The sequence below is a fragment of the Apodemus sylvaticus genome, chromosome 14 (assembly GCF_947179515.1).
Source record: "Apodemus sylvaticus chromosome 14, mApoSyl1.1, whole genome shotgun sequence".
Taxonomy (NCBI): domain Eukaryota; kingdom Metazoa; phylum Chordata; class Mammalia; order Rodentia; family Muridae; genus Apodemus; species Apodemus sylvaticus.
Window position 1 is genome coordinate 62,185,544 of NC_067485.1, and position 13,549 is coordinate 62,199,092.

Genomic DNA, 13,549 nt, shown 5'->3' on the forward strand with positions numbered 1-13,549 from the left:
TAAAGAGGATTTTCCAAGGCTCGGAATTTATATTCTGTAGTGGCTATTCCTGGTTGTCAACTTGACTATATCTGGAATGAACTACAATCTAGAATTGGAAGGCTCACCTATGATCCTAATCTGGAGGCTCAGAGATATAAGTTTCTAACCTGGATCTTGGCGTGGAGATCTTGAAGCATAATGGCTTATGAATTTCAGAAGATTCAGACAAGGAGATCTCCGAGTTCAAGATCATCTGGGATTAAAGGCACGGAGGCACACACCTTTAATCTGGGCCACACCCTCTGCTGGAGATCTATTTAAGGACATTGGAAGAAGGAAGACTCACTCACTCTTCCTTGCCTGCTTGCCTTGTGGGACTGAGCAACCGCTAGATCCTTGCACCTCCATCCACAGCTGCTGCTGACCATTGTTGAGGAGTTGGACTACAGACTGTAAGTCATCGACAAATTCCCTAACTATATAGAGACTGCCCATACGTTCTGTGACTCTAGAGAACCTAAATTAATACATATTCTAAGACAGTCCAAGACTAGAACATTCAGTAGAAGTCAGATTTACAAAGGTCCCGGGAAGTAGGGTGGTGATCTCTGCATTCTGCCTCATTTCCACAGAAGTCGCTTTCTGATTACTCAGGATCACCTGTCAATAGCCCTGGCTACCCAGGATTGCCTAGCAATGGCTTCTCCCCTATAAGAGCAACCGAGAATTGGAATATAGTGGAGGGAAAAGTCAAAAGTTCTAGCAATATATGTTAACATCTTAATTAGAAAAAAAAATCACATGTGTCCGCTCATACATAGCTCCAGTATATAATTTTGTAATGATGGCATTTCCACTCAATATTTAAAAGTGAAAGGCAGATATCATGTGGGAACTGCTTACAGTGCAATCCTGAGGCCCCCAAGCTGGCCATGTGTTTATAGAAGTAGTTGCTTGTGATTTAGAACTCACACTTGTGAAATCACATAGGCCAAAAGTCCAAATGGAAAGCTTTTCAAAAGAACGCATTATAGAGAGTTTCTATAATGAGGAAATTTCTTGTCCCCTGTCATGAGGACAATTCACATTAGGAGCCCAGCTTCTCCTGAGGAGGGGGGTAGGGAACAGAGTGGGGCTTCATTTTCTCACAAAAGGCGCAATGTGAAGCGCATCTGTGAACACTGCATAATTTGTTATGTTCTACAAAGAGGTGGGTTTTTGTTATACACACCCCAGAGCCGTTCAGCGCTGCCTCTCCCGTGATCTCTATTCAGGTCCAGCAAAGAAACCGGCCTCCAAAAACTGAAAGGAAAGTAAATTTTTCTTTAAAAATTAGATACAGATTATCGCTTCAAAATGCAAGAGGGGATTTTACAAGTGATGGTGCGCCGGTTAGTTTTGCAATGGACATCCAGCCCTTTATAAAACGCATACTAGCGGTGGTCAACTGTGACAAATGTGGTTTATTACTCTCCGAACTGAACTGTGAAGACCCATCTAATGTAAATGAGGAATGTTGGGTGAACTTGAACTGCTTAGACATGAATGACCAGAGAATTTATTTGATGAGACATTAAAGGACAAATATGGTAACTGTCCCTTTGATGGTCTGGTACAATCAGTTCTTTAGTTCATTAGCATGTCTTTCATAATTTTGGTTATTATTCTTTTCTGGTTATTGAATAGCAACCTAAATGAAAAATCAAAAAAAAAAAACAAAACGGTTTTTCTACAATACTTCAAAAATAATGGCAAACTTACCTTTACTGGTAAATATTCATATTTTTTATATAATAAAAGAGACATTGTTTTCAAGTGCAAGAAGAAATTAGCTTACACTCCCTGGATGATTTTTAAAATGTCTTCTGGTTTTTCAGTAAGAAAAATAGGCTTCCTAAAATGGACTTATCATTCACCAAACCAGTCCCCTTCCTACTGGTAACTGGGCAGTGTGAACTCTCACTGGGGGGCATGTCCTTGGTAACTTGAACAACCCTGTGTAGGCCAGGTACAATAAGGTGGTAACATTTTCTCTCCTTATGTGTCTTCTCACATTTATCTCCAATGACAAATGCTAAGGCTGTGTGTATGTGTGTGTGTGTGTGTGTGTGTGTATGCTGTATTTAAATATATCTTTTAAATCACCCACAGAAACTCTGAGAATAAATTACAAAATCACGTTTCATGTTACTAGTGACTCTTTAAATAGAATTTCTCATTGAAACTTTGTCATTAAAACAGAAAGGCCTTTTGGTTGTGCCCATACAAGCATAGTAAATTGTGTATGTTTGTGATACTGAATGACTCTTGCCCATATGCTGCCCTGCGAAGCTACATGAATGAGGTATTTACCAAATCAGGCCCACCACATTAAACAGAGAAACCATCTTTATCCATGGTAACTTATCAGTTTCAATTAATCAACCTTAACAATAGAAATTCTGATGTGTTCAAGCAACTTGAAAGCAATAGGTCATCTCCAGGGCAGCCATGTTGTGTCTTTGTGCCTATGGTTCCAAACAAAGAAACATTTCCAATAAATAGACATACATATACATACATGTGCATATATGCATACAAATGGACAGTTACAGCTATGCTGTGCAGTGCCAATGAAAATGTATATGGGCCATATATGATTTCTTTTTTAATCATGGCAAATGTGATTGTCTGCCTTCAAGTATTACTCTTCAAGCTCTGCAAGTTTAAACAAAAGGAAAGAAATCTCCATTGGATGACCATCCTTTCAGTTTCTGTCCTGCTATGTGAATAGCATTGTGCAAACCATTCCAATGGTTTTGAAAAGGGGTAACCATTGGTTTGATTTGGTTACACGGTTTAGTAAAGAGCTCCCTCCCACTGCCTTAGGGTCTGTGAAAGGTCTGTGACCTGTTTAGAACTGCCAAGTGAAATGTCATGTCGCCCCTCCCAAATGGGAGTATCTGCATTCATTTGATCAGTATAAAAAATGAATGGGGATGGTGAGATCACTGCTTTTGAATTGCAATTTATAGCAGTTTACAAAAATGCACATTGTTGGAAAAGAAAACATGGAAGTGTCTCTTTCTAAATTGCATTACCTGTGAAATGTCATTAGTCTTTTAGGGATCTTTACATCCCCTTTTTAAAATTATTTGAGAGACTTGCGTTGATTAAAGACAACCAGAATTTTGGAATGTTATGTTTTTTAAATTATGTTTTGTCTTACTACTAGAATTTATGGGGGGAAATGTGTCTGTGATGGAGTTCTTAGCGTAAACATGACTTCTTACCATGCCCATTTACTGATCCCTGGATGATAATCTTTGCTAATGAGGGCGTTACAAAATCCCCAATTATCATTCCCAGAAAGTAAGAGAGATTCATCTGTTGGTAAATACCTTGGTTCCTTATTTCTAATGGAGAGGTTGGAATCTCTGGCTTACAAAGCTCTGTCTCATTCCCACTACTCTATCAACACGTGACGTCTTCCTTGTCAGGTGGATCCTTTCAAAACTCTGGTACCCACGGATGGAGACATAGCTTCATCCTCTGCTATAGGTAGTTTGACGAATGCTAATGTGTGTGGAAGAATATGCTAAGGAAAAGGTAAGTAGGCTGTTCAAGTTCATGAACATCTTGCTGCCACCTGAGGCTTCTGGCTGCAAACCTGGTGCCAAATGCATTGTCCTCACAGACCTAGAGGCTGCATCTTTGCATCTTAGAATGTGCAATTTCTTTGAAGGAATCTTTGAGATGTAAGTTATCTTATGAAAGGCCTTTCCAGCTCTTGGTCTTTGATAGTTCGCTAGGGGGCAGGAGGGGGAGGCCCTGTTTCCCCAAAGCCTTCACCCACACAGACTCTGGAGCACTCCACTTTGAACCTCACGACTATTGAAAGTGGAGGTTGTCACGTTTTTTATCTTTGTTCATGTTAAGCCTTGGAGTGACAGCGCGGCTCTGTGTTCCCCTCTCCTAATACCCGGTCTGAAAGTGTCCACATTGACACCTACCGGTGACCACAGGCTGAAAGTCTTTGTTAGCTTCTCCACGCTCCTGGCTTTCCCTGAGCTTAGTTCCAGGCCTTTGTTCCCCCTTCAAAGCTGGAACATCCAGTCTCCTGTGGTGGCTTTCCATCCCCAGACCCCCAGCGCAGGTTCTCAATTTACACACCAGGTAAACATCCTCCCTACTGGGCTTGAGTGCAGCCTGGGGGTAGGGAGCAGTAACTTCCAGTTGCCCTGCCTCAGTGGCCCTTCTTGTCTTTCCTTCCCTCCTCATGGTTAACTTTTCTTCACACTAATGTTAAATTGCAATAGAGAAATTTCAGGGCTCAATCTCAAGCTCCAGAGAATAAGTGCTTCCCCTCTCTCCACTCTCTTATAATGGCTCCTAATTCTACGCAGCAGCAGAACCGGCTCTGGTCGCAGACACTGAAGGCCATCACTATAGCCTGGGACTGCAGAAAAGCTGTCACAAGGGAATATTTGGCAGGCACCATCTAGTTTGGAGCCCCAGGATGATTTGACCTCCAGACCTACCTCCCCACCACCTATTTTCCTGGTGATTTATAAAAAAAAAAAAAGCCCCCAGCTTGGCAAGAGCCATTTTTAAATGTTGTAAAGTACAGGGGTCGGGAAAGGGTGGGGTCGGGGGGGGGGGGAAAGGGTGGAGAGTGGTTGATACATAATATGTAAAAAAGTTTATCTGTTTATCTGTTTTTAGCGAGGTCATTTGCATCTCAGAAAGAGGGTTTGAAGAAGGCCATCAACTCCCTGGAGCAGTGCAGATCCACAGAATCTGAGCTCCCCAGAACCAGACTCAAGATGAAGATGTTTCTTATCCTGGCTGGCCTAAGACTTGCCCGCCCCTGGCAAGTGATAATATCTCCAAGCCGTTTCTAAACTGGCCATTTAGCCTGGAGATTCGTTTCGGTGGACTTGTCCGTGTGCGCACGCGCCTTTGCGCACTTGTACTTTCTTAAGCCCTTCAGAAACCCTCCAGGGTGAACCCCTAGGCCCTTGTCAAAACCTTTAGGAGATCCAGAGGCCCGCCCCAGTGCCTAGAGGTGAGAAAGAATGGGGTTCAATAATCAAATAAAAATTGACCCTAAATTTGTTTAACTCATCCTCCAATCCCCTGATATTTAGTCTCTTAGGCAAAGTCAACTGGCTTCCGCCTTTATCAAGGTCTAAAGCCCTTGAACATGAACCGGAAAGAGGAAAGGGGGCTTTGTATTCCTGTAGGAAGGTGCGCTCTGCCCTCATTTTTCGCACAGGGCTCTTTAGGGGCATCCCAAAGGCAATAAATGATTCCTAAATAAGTAAGGAAATTCTTTGGAGTTTTGCTTTTTGTAAGGATGAAGGAAGGCCACGATTCATGTATGCATGCCAGATGAGTCGGACTGCTATTCTCCCACACTTAATGTTTAACTTCGTCTTTTCTTGGTCCTGAATGGCAAGGCTCCCTGCCTCTGTACCTGATCCTAGGATCTGGGTAACAAATTTCTAAGGCTATTTACTAAGTGGCAAGCGATATATTTGGAGTAGCTGTCACATAAAGCTGGCATAGACGGGTCCAAAAGAAAGCTGGAGAGGCGATTTATTTGTGCGTAAAAGGCGCAAGATTTAATTGGAGAGAGACCTGTTACTTTGAACACTAGGACATGGGATGGCATGGCGCCGTGGAGCATTATTCGAGCTTCATCTACTGTGCACTATATGCCACCGCCTCCAAAGGAGTGTTGCCCTAGAAACTTGTTTTAAATCTGCTGCTATATATCAACACCTTGTTTTAGCAGTCCTTGGCTGAATTACAGTTACACAGTTTGGCGCTTCTTTCAAATTTCCTCCCATCAGTTTGGCTAAAGAAAGGAATTTTTCTCCTTTAGAAATGAATTGGCTTAATTAGTAAGTAGATTAATGGCAATTGCTGGTGAGTTGGTTTCCAGCAGAGTTTCACCAGAGAGGGTTAATCGGAGTCAGGTCTGGAATCTTTCCCAGAACTGGCTGCCAGCCATTTCCACCAACCAATCAACCCTACAAGAAACGAAGGAAGTCACATAAAATTTATATTCTTTGTGTCATTATCCTGAACCAAAATTCCATAGAAGACCATCCTGGTTGAGTGTAGTAATACTTTCCATTTCAGAATTTTGCTGGGACTCTTTAACTTTTAAGATTTATCTGGGTAGCAAAGAAAAATTTCAACTGGCACAATGGTGTCACCACAGACACTGAGCGCATTGGAAACTTCAGAGACTCTCAGTCAAGTTTGGATTTAGAGACCTTGCATGCCCCCCAACCCCCAGCCTGCCCTAAATCTGTTACCCACCAGAATGCTTTCAAAAGTTGTTGCTGTATGCTTCGAAGTCTTTTCACTCATTTTTTTTCCATAGTGATAAAAATGCATTCATAGTTTCACTTGCAGCTGCATTAGTCTTGCAAAAAAAAAAAAAAATCCCTGCTGAGAAATGCATATAATAGGAAAAACAGATCCGCTGGACAGCAGTGTAATTAATGCCAGAAAGGGCTGAGGCCGGTTTCATAGTTTGTCTTTTGAGGATATCAAGACCAGACCTGGTGAAAAATGACGCATGCTTTAGCATTTCAGAAAGCTGGCAACTGGCAGGGTTTTTCCCTTTTTTCTTTGACTTTCTGCTGGGGAACAAAGAGATCGGCAGAACTAGCTAGGTTGTAATGAGTTCTATGTCCCTAGCACATTAAGTGCATCATGGAAACATATTGTATCGAAATAGTTTGGAGGAGAATACTGGGGATGAAAGAGAATGGGTGCTTTGATCAGCTCCCTGGGGTCCTGAGCGGGCACAGACTGACTTGCAAGGAGTCATTCAGCTCCAGCTAGACACACTTACAACACCATTCAAAGAAATTTGCATATCTGCAATTTATCACATTGGTCCAGAACATTATTGCAAGGTAAATAAAAGTTAGTTGAATACAAAAAAAATCAATCATTGCAGATATAGAGGAAATCGTGAAGCCAGCCAGTTGTGGGATTACAAACAGAAATAAGGATGTCCACAAACATGGTGGGTTTGAATTGACTTTATTTTTACAGAAGCTTTAAGGCAACAGGTTATGCTCTGTCAAACAAACAACAAAACTCCCCACAGGAGTGGCCACAATTCCTGTGCCTTCCTGCATTAGAAGTGTGCATTATTCCCACTGGGATAAAATTAGAAAACTAAATATGATATGTGTGGCTGTAACCAGCCCCTGACACACATAAACATTAGTACACAGATTGAAGGGATAAGAAATGCTTTAATTTCCTCTGTATCTACAGAGGTAATTAAAGGTAAAATCTCATTTTTCCTACTGTTGATCTCATTGCTAATCTCGTTTGCTGAATTTAACTAAAAAAGATGAAGTGTCCACAGACTGAGTCAATAGGAAAGCCTGGTTTCCAATGTCCCATGAGAACAAGTGAAAATTTAACAGGCAGGCATTGTTCCGAGTTTTTAAACCACCCAGTTAAACAGCAAACAAGAATCTTCAACTTGACCTTGGAAAAGGCTGTGTGCCTACAGTTAATCTATCAAACAACTTGGGATGACAATGATATATTTCAAAGTATTGTCAGATGAAAAGATTGATAAATTTGCCTCTGCACAGAAAGAACTTGGAAACAGCAATAGGCAATTTAACTTACCAACTCCTCCTCCTCCTCCTCCTCCTCCTCCTCCTCCTCCTCCTCCTCCTCCTCCTCAGTCCCATTGCCACAACCCACCCCTCCACCCCGCCTTGTGGCCAGCCAGCCCTGGAGAACGGGGCCAGTAAATCAGCACTGTAATACTTCTTAAGGGGCACAGAAAAGCTGTGAACAGTACTTTTCATATTAGACGCAATATTTCTTTGCTTTCGTGCTGAACAAAAGTCATAGCAAGACGTCTTTGTGGCTAATTCAGTGAAAGGCACATCTCTGGTTCCCCCACAGAAAGGTCAGTGTCGTTGTGTTTGGTCCACCGAGGGGGTGTTTTCACGCTGAAAACCAGCCAGCTGTCCTTGTCAGACCTTCTCCATTGGGGAGCACGCACTAGCCATGGCTATTAGGCACATTCTACACCTGCAAAATATACCGATTTCCAGGACTTTTCAAGACGCCCTCCGGTTCTCATGCCCCCCTTCTCTGTCTACTAGACTTTGACAACACAATTCAAGCCCTGGATGAAAGCCCTGGCAGCTAGAGGGACACTGGGCTAGGGGCAGCTCCGCTACTGTTTCAGGGTGTCTATTGAGCAGTCATCAAAGAAATGAGGCGTCAAGCATGTTCTCAAAAGTACGGAAAAACTTCCAAGTAATTGCTGTGAGGAGTCACACATTTGCTATTGCCACAAATGCTCATTGCTGAGCCCTAATATTTAATTATATACACTTGTGGTCTTTGTAAGGTTGCGGCCAAGCGCTCTTCGCTTGGAAGTGCTTCATTTTAGAAGTGTCTATTCTTATTTCAGATCAGTTATTGGGACACGAATTTCTTCCGAACTCATCCAACGCATGCATGCCTAGATTTTTTTTAAACGTTAAAGCTTGTTCAACTGGATATCATAATAAAACTTCTAGAAGCCTCTCTTGGGTAGATTTATTAGGCCAGTGAGTTTTCAAAGGCTTTTTCTTACATCCCAGCTGTAGATGACGAGCTCTTGGCGAGACGACCATGAAATGGACTAAATGGAAGCCTTCGCAATGGCTAGAGAGAAGCTGCAGAATAGAAACCACTTTTTAAAAGAATCTTTAGGAGACAGAATTCCCCCCAAGCGTTGGTCCTTCTAGGACAGGAGCGCATGAAGAGCTAGCCTTCTTTTCTCAGAGCTTATACACCAAAGGTTTCTATCTGGTTGCAGAGCGGTGAAGGAAGCGAGCTGGGGAAGCAAGGGGGGTGAAAGAGCTGTGGTATCTCTCTCATCCAGATCTTTGTCTAATCTTGCTACCTAAAGTACAAAGAATTACATAGGGAGATCCTAGAGGAGGCAAGGTACAAGAGTGCCCTGGATGCCTGCAGTTGCTGGGACAAGGACAGGGGTGAAGCACACCAGGTATCACTGGAGGAGGAGAGGGGTGACTGTCATTAAGAGAGAACCCTAAAGCCTGTCCTGGAAGCCCGGCAGCCGCACAGCCTGCTTCCCTCAAGCAAAGTGCCCGGTGCCTTTCCAAAGCAATGCCAGCGCAACAGGTTGTTTGGAACAGATGTGGACACGCCAGGAAACCTGATGATATTAATCTGAGAGGATCATCCAGAGGCCAAGCCTCTCTGGGAAGCAACAGTAGACCCCAAAGAGCCCGAAAATGAGACCAGTAAGAAGGTTGTGCCCTGACTACTGTGGCCGCTAGTGCGGGCGCCCAGGCCACTAGGCAAAACCAGCCCGCCAACAACCTGCGCTCCTGGCCACCGGGCCTCAAACAGCAGGAATACCGGAGGCTCCCTGCCAGGCCAGTGGGGCGCAGGGACCTAGGGCCTCCTTAGAAGTCTGGGGCTCGGATTCCCGGCTTCTTTCAGGCCGATGGCCCCCAGTTCAACCCGCCGCTTCTTGGATCCCTTCTTGGAGATTTCCATGCGCAAAGGTAGAAGAATGGTGGAGAGCTGTTGCCGGGCCGCTGCTTCCCGCCTCCTGGGCGGACAGACCGCACCCGAACCCCGACTTTTGGGATAGCAGGGGCTAGGCGGGCCTCCGGGGCTACACCTCCGACTCCACCCCGGCTCTCCGGAACCCTGGGAACAGGCAGCAGCAGACGGGGCGCATGCGCGCCTCCAGCCAGGGTCCCTCCCCAGTCGGTCGAGTTTGGGGAAAGTTTGGCGAGGTTTGCCTTGGCAGCGACGGGTGTCCCAAAGGCTAAGTTGCCCTGGATAGGGGGCCAGGAGCCCCCGGGCGTCCTATGAGTCGGTTTGGCAGGGACCCGAGGGCTGAAAAGCAGCAGAAGGTGGGGAGAAGAAGGCCTTTTGTGTGTGGCACAGGAGTGTCACTTGCGCACAAACGCAGCAGCGCGCTCCGCCGCCGCCTCAGCCTCTTGGGCTGCACCTCCGCCTCCGAAGCGCTTCATTACAGCCGGGCCGTTCCCCCGCCTCCCCCCGGCCCCGGCCTTTGTTCGGTTTGAAAGTAATGCTGTGAATTAAAAGAAATGACAATATTTTCTATCTGCTTGAAAGTCCAAGAGAAGAGCCCTTGAGCTTGGCAAAAATCAGGCAAATCATTCATCCTGCCACCCCGCACCTGTGGTCTTGGCATTGAAAACCCTCCAGACCTATTCCTATTAAACTTAATTATTCCCCCAAAGCACACAATGGTTGAAATGGAGCAGGTTGGAGTCTGTTTATTGGTGGTAAATGTTTTTCTGAAGATCTTCTGAATCTCATTGTTAGCTCGTTGTTTGAGGCTGCCCTCTTTCTTTCACACTGGAGTAGCCTCGGACTTTTCAATTTTCAATCGTAACATCTGCTTAATCGTACGGATCAAAATATGGAGACACAAAACATATGTAATGGTTGATTTGTTAAATCCTGGTAATGAGTTATTAACAAGGGAAGACAATGGGGCAGGATGGTGAGAGCCTTATGGTAACAGAGTCACTTTATGTAACGCCTGACGGTCCCTTCTTGATAAATGGGACTAAGATCTGAGCGCCAGGTGATAGCAAGAAAATCAATGTCTTTAGGAACCAGCACTGAGACTTTTTTTTTTTTCTATGTGAAAAATTAGGAGACATAAAACGTAATTGGCTGGTGAGGAGCGGGGGAAACACTGGCCTTAAGTTTAATTGCCAGTGGGCTTAGGAAGGGAGACAAAACAAGATTTGGGTCTGTTTGTTTGCTACACCCCAGCCTCAAGTCCAAGTGTATCATTGAAAATGTGTTTTATTATAACACATGTCATGCTTTACAGTTCCCATATTGTGTAAAGACAATGGTTAATGGTACATTAAAGACAGGCAGGCCATGCCAACACGTCTTGGAGACATTGTAAGGGCCTCTCTCTTTGCTTGTTTTAGGCAGCTGCAGTCCAGGACCCAGAAGCACAAAAAGAACAAGTTTGAAATACCAGGTGCATCCCAGAGAACCACGACAGGGATTGATATGTTATAGCCCAGGACATGAACCTAGCAATAAAGATATCATTTCGATTGTCTGCGGCTTCCACGGCCTGTAAAGCCGGGAGGCCCTGAGCAGGCTGCTTGCTGGCAAGCCTGCCTCTCTCCCTGGGTTTCTCCATCTCCCTGGGCCAAATCCGAACACCTGTTGGCCAGACCTCACATCCTGTCGTGGGAATCCTTTCCTACCAGTGGTTCCAGATCTCAAAAAAAAAAAAAAAAAATGCAATCGGTTGTGGAATTATTTAGGACCATTCCCACAGGCTGCAGAAGGCTTTGGAAAGGCAGTGGGAGGGGAGGGTGAGTGAGAGAGGGAGGGAGGGGAAAGGGCTCTTCCCAGAGAGATCCGCCAGGGAGTACTCAACTGGTGTCTGTTCAACCTCGCAGCTGGTCCTCGGTGCTACCGCAAAGGCCCATTAATGGAAATAGGATGAGTTTGTGGATTTAAAAGGCTTTGCACCCTCTCCACCGAGGGGCGTTAATCCCGGTACTGGCAGATGAGCAGTCCTGGGAATGGCTGGCAGCCCGTTTCACAGGAGCTCCGAAGAGGCTCTTTATGCCCTCTGCTCCCAGCCTAAAGCGGAACACTCATTCTTTCCCACCTGCCCTGTGGGACCTACAGAATTCAGCTCCTTCCGGGGTCCTTCCAGGAGATTTTAGTTAAACCACAGTGCAATCTCCACGGACAGAAAAAAGGATCCACCAGGGGGCTCTATTCCAGAGGCGGCTTAGCCCAGCTTGCAGAAGTGGCCTCCCTGTCTAGCCTCTTTTGACCTCTTCTCCATTTCAAAAGTCACCACGCTCCAAGTTCACCTCGACTGGAAGTTCTATCAAGAGAATACAAAGTGGAAAAGGCATGATAACTGTGCTTCCAGGCTCTGACAATAAGAAGTCACCTTTTGATTTACTGATTTATTTTTATTTTGGAAGTGGCGTGATAGCTATCCTCTCACATAATGAAGAGACCCTGGATGGAGGTCCCCCGGAAATGTGAAGGCGTTAGAGGGTCAAGGCAAAGGGTCTATTTACTGAATGTTGTCTTTGGTATTCAAACTGGAAGACCAGTCAGCTCAGTAATCTGGAATGGAGAAAGAATAGTCTGGAGTTGAAGACTTGGCTTGGTCTGGAGAGGGTAGAGAGTTCTGGAGAGAAAGGTATACCACTGTAATCCCACTTTTAATACAGAATTACATCTTCTACACACACACACACACACACACACACACACACACACACACACCATGACCAGCAGTGGAATCTGAACCACTGAGTATTGCTTTAGTCTGCTCTGCCGTAAAGATCATAAAATACACCCCGGGCTGGGTTCACAGCTTCTTTATTATGCTAAATGATGAAGGCCACCAGGGTGAACTTTCAAGTCTTTCTAGTAGCAGTGACTGGCCAGGGTTTGTATCAAGGGCTGCTGGGTCAGAAAAGCAAGGTTTGGCGAAGCTTCTTCATAGTCCCCCCCCCCGCCCCCAATCAATCTGGCTACCTTAATTATTTTCATAAGAGTTCTTGTAATTTGGGGTGGTGATGGGGGCGGGGCGTATTGACTTAGGACTGCTGCATACCCATCACTCAAGTTGTCCCCTCAAGGTCTTCCCAGTGCCAGGCTGTGTCTATGGGCCAGAGATGCCGCAGGCCAGAGACTCTCCAGCCTGGCTCCCCTGCGTCCAACACAGTCCAGGCATGGCCTTGTTGACGCCAAAGGAGGCTCTGAAATGATACGTTTGTTCTGCTTTTACTGCTGTATTTTTTTTTTAAAGAAAAAGAATTGCTACCCTGCAATGAATAGATTATGAGTAAATAAAAAGAAACTGTCAGTCTCTTTGAAGATTGTGCTTAAAGGGACTTGCCAAGTCAGGACACGAGAGTGACAAGATAGAGACCTTGGCGCTTTGACCGCTTAGCTAGGCTCTTCCGCTTCATCTGCACAGCACTAAAGGATGTGTTGATGCATTGAATCACACACAAAAAAAGTGGCATTCGAAAGAAAAGGTGCCACACCACAATGATTGTAGTGTTTGAACTGCAAAGTGCCACACTGCTCCATCCAATCAAAAGGCAGGTCTACACAGGAGGGGGAAACCGATACACTTCTAGAACTTATAATGAAGTTGAAGTCTGTCTAACATTTGACTTTCTAATGAGTGTAATGAGATTACATGCCTGATGGTAGCATTTGTACAAAAGCAACTTTCGTGTTTAATGAGGTCATAGTACAAGACAAAATCGAATTATTTTTTTTTTAATCCTTCTCAAACATCCCTAGTGTAAAACCAACTTTTAGGGGGAGAGGAGGCAGGAGAAGAGAAAGCGGGAGAGGTGAGAGGGAGCCAGGGCTCAAGGCCTCCTGGGAGCGTCGCGACCCAGAATCTCAGCGTGTCTGGCCAGGCCGCTCTGCGGGGTCGGTCCAGCTCCTAGCCTCGCTTTAATTACTCTTGGATGAAGTCCATGGCGCCCGCGGTGCGCGCGGGGGA

At 45.1% G+C, this 13,549-nt stretch overlaps 1 long non-coding RNA gene across 2 annotated transcripts; it reads right to left on the reverse strand.

The window, feature by feature from the left end:
• Positions 1–7,708: 7,708 nt before the first annotated feature.
• Positions 7,709–9,626, reverse strand: LOC127664758 (uncharacterized). Of its 2 annotated transcripts, none has more exons than XR_007973244.1 (3): positions 9,397–9,626; positions 8,603–8,684; positions 7,709–8,049 (listed from the first exon to the last, which is right to left on the reverse strand). It is a non-coding gene; the product is annotated as an uncharacterized LOC127664758 (long non-coding RNA). The 2 variants fall into 2 exon arrangements; XR_007973245.1 differs by having other exon boundaries at positions 9,358–9,626.
• Positions 9,627–13,549: the final 3,923 nt, after the last annotated feature.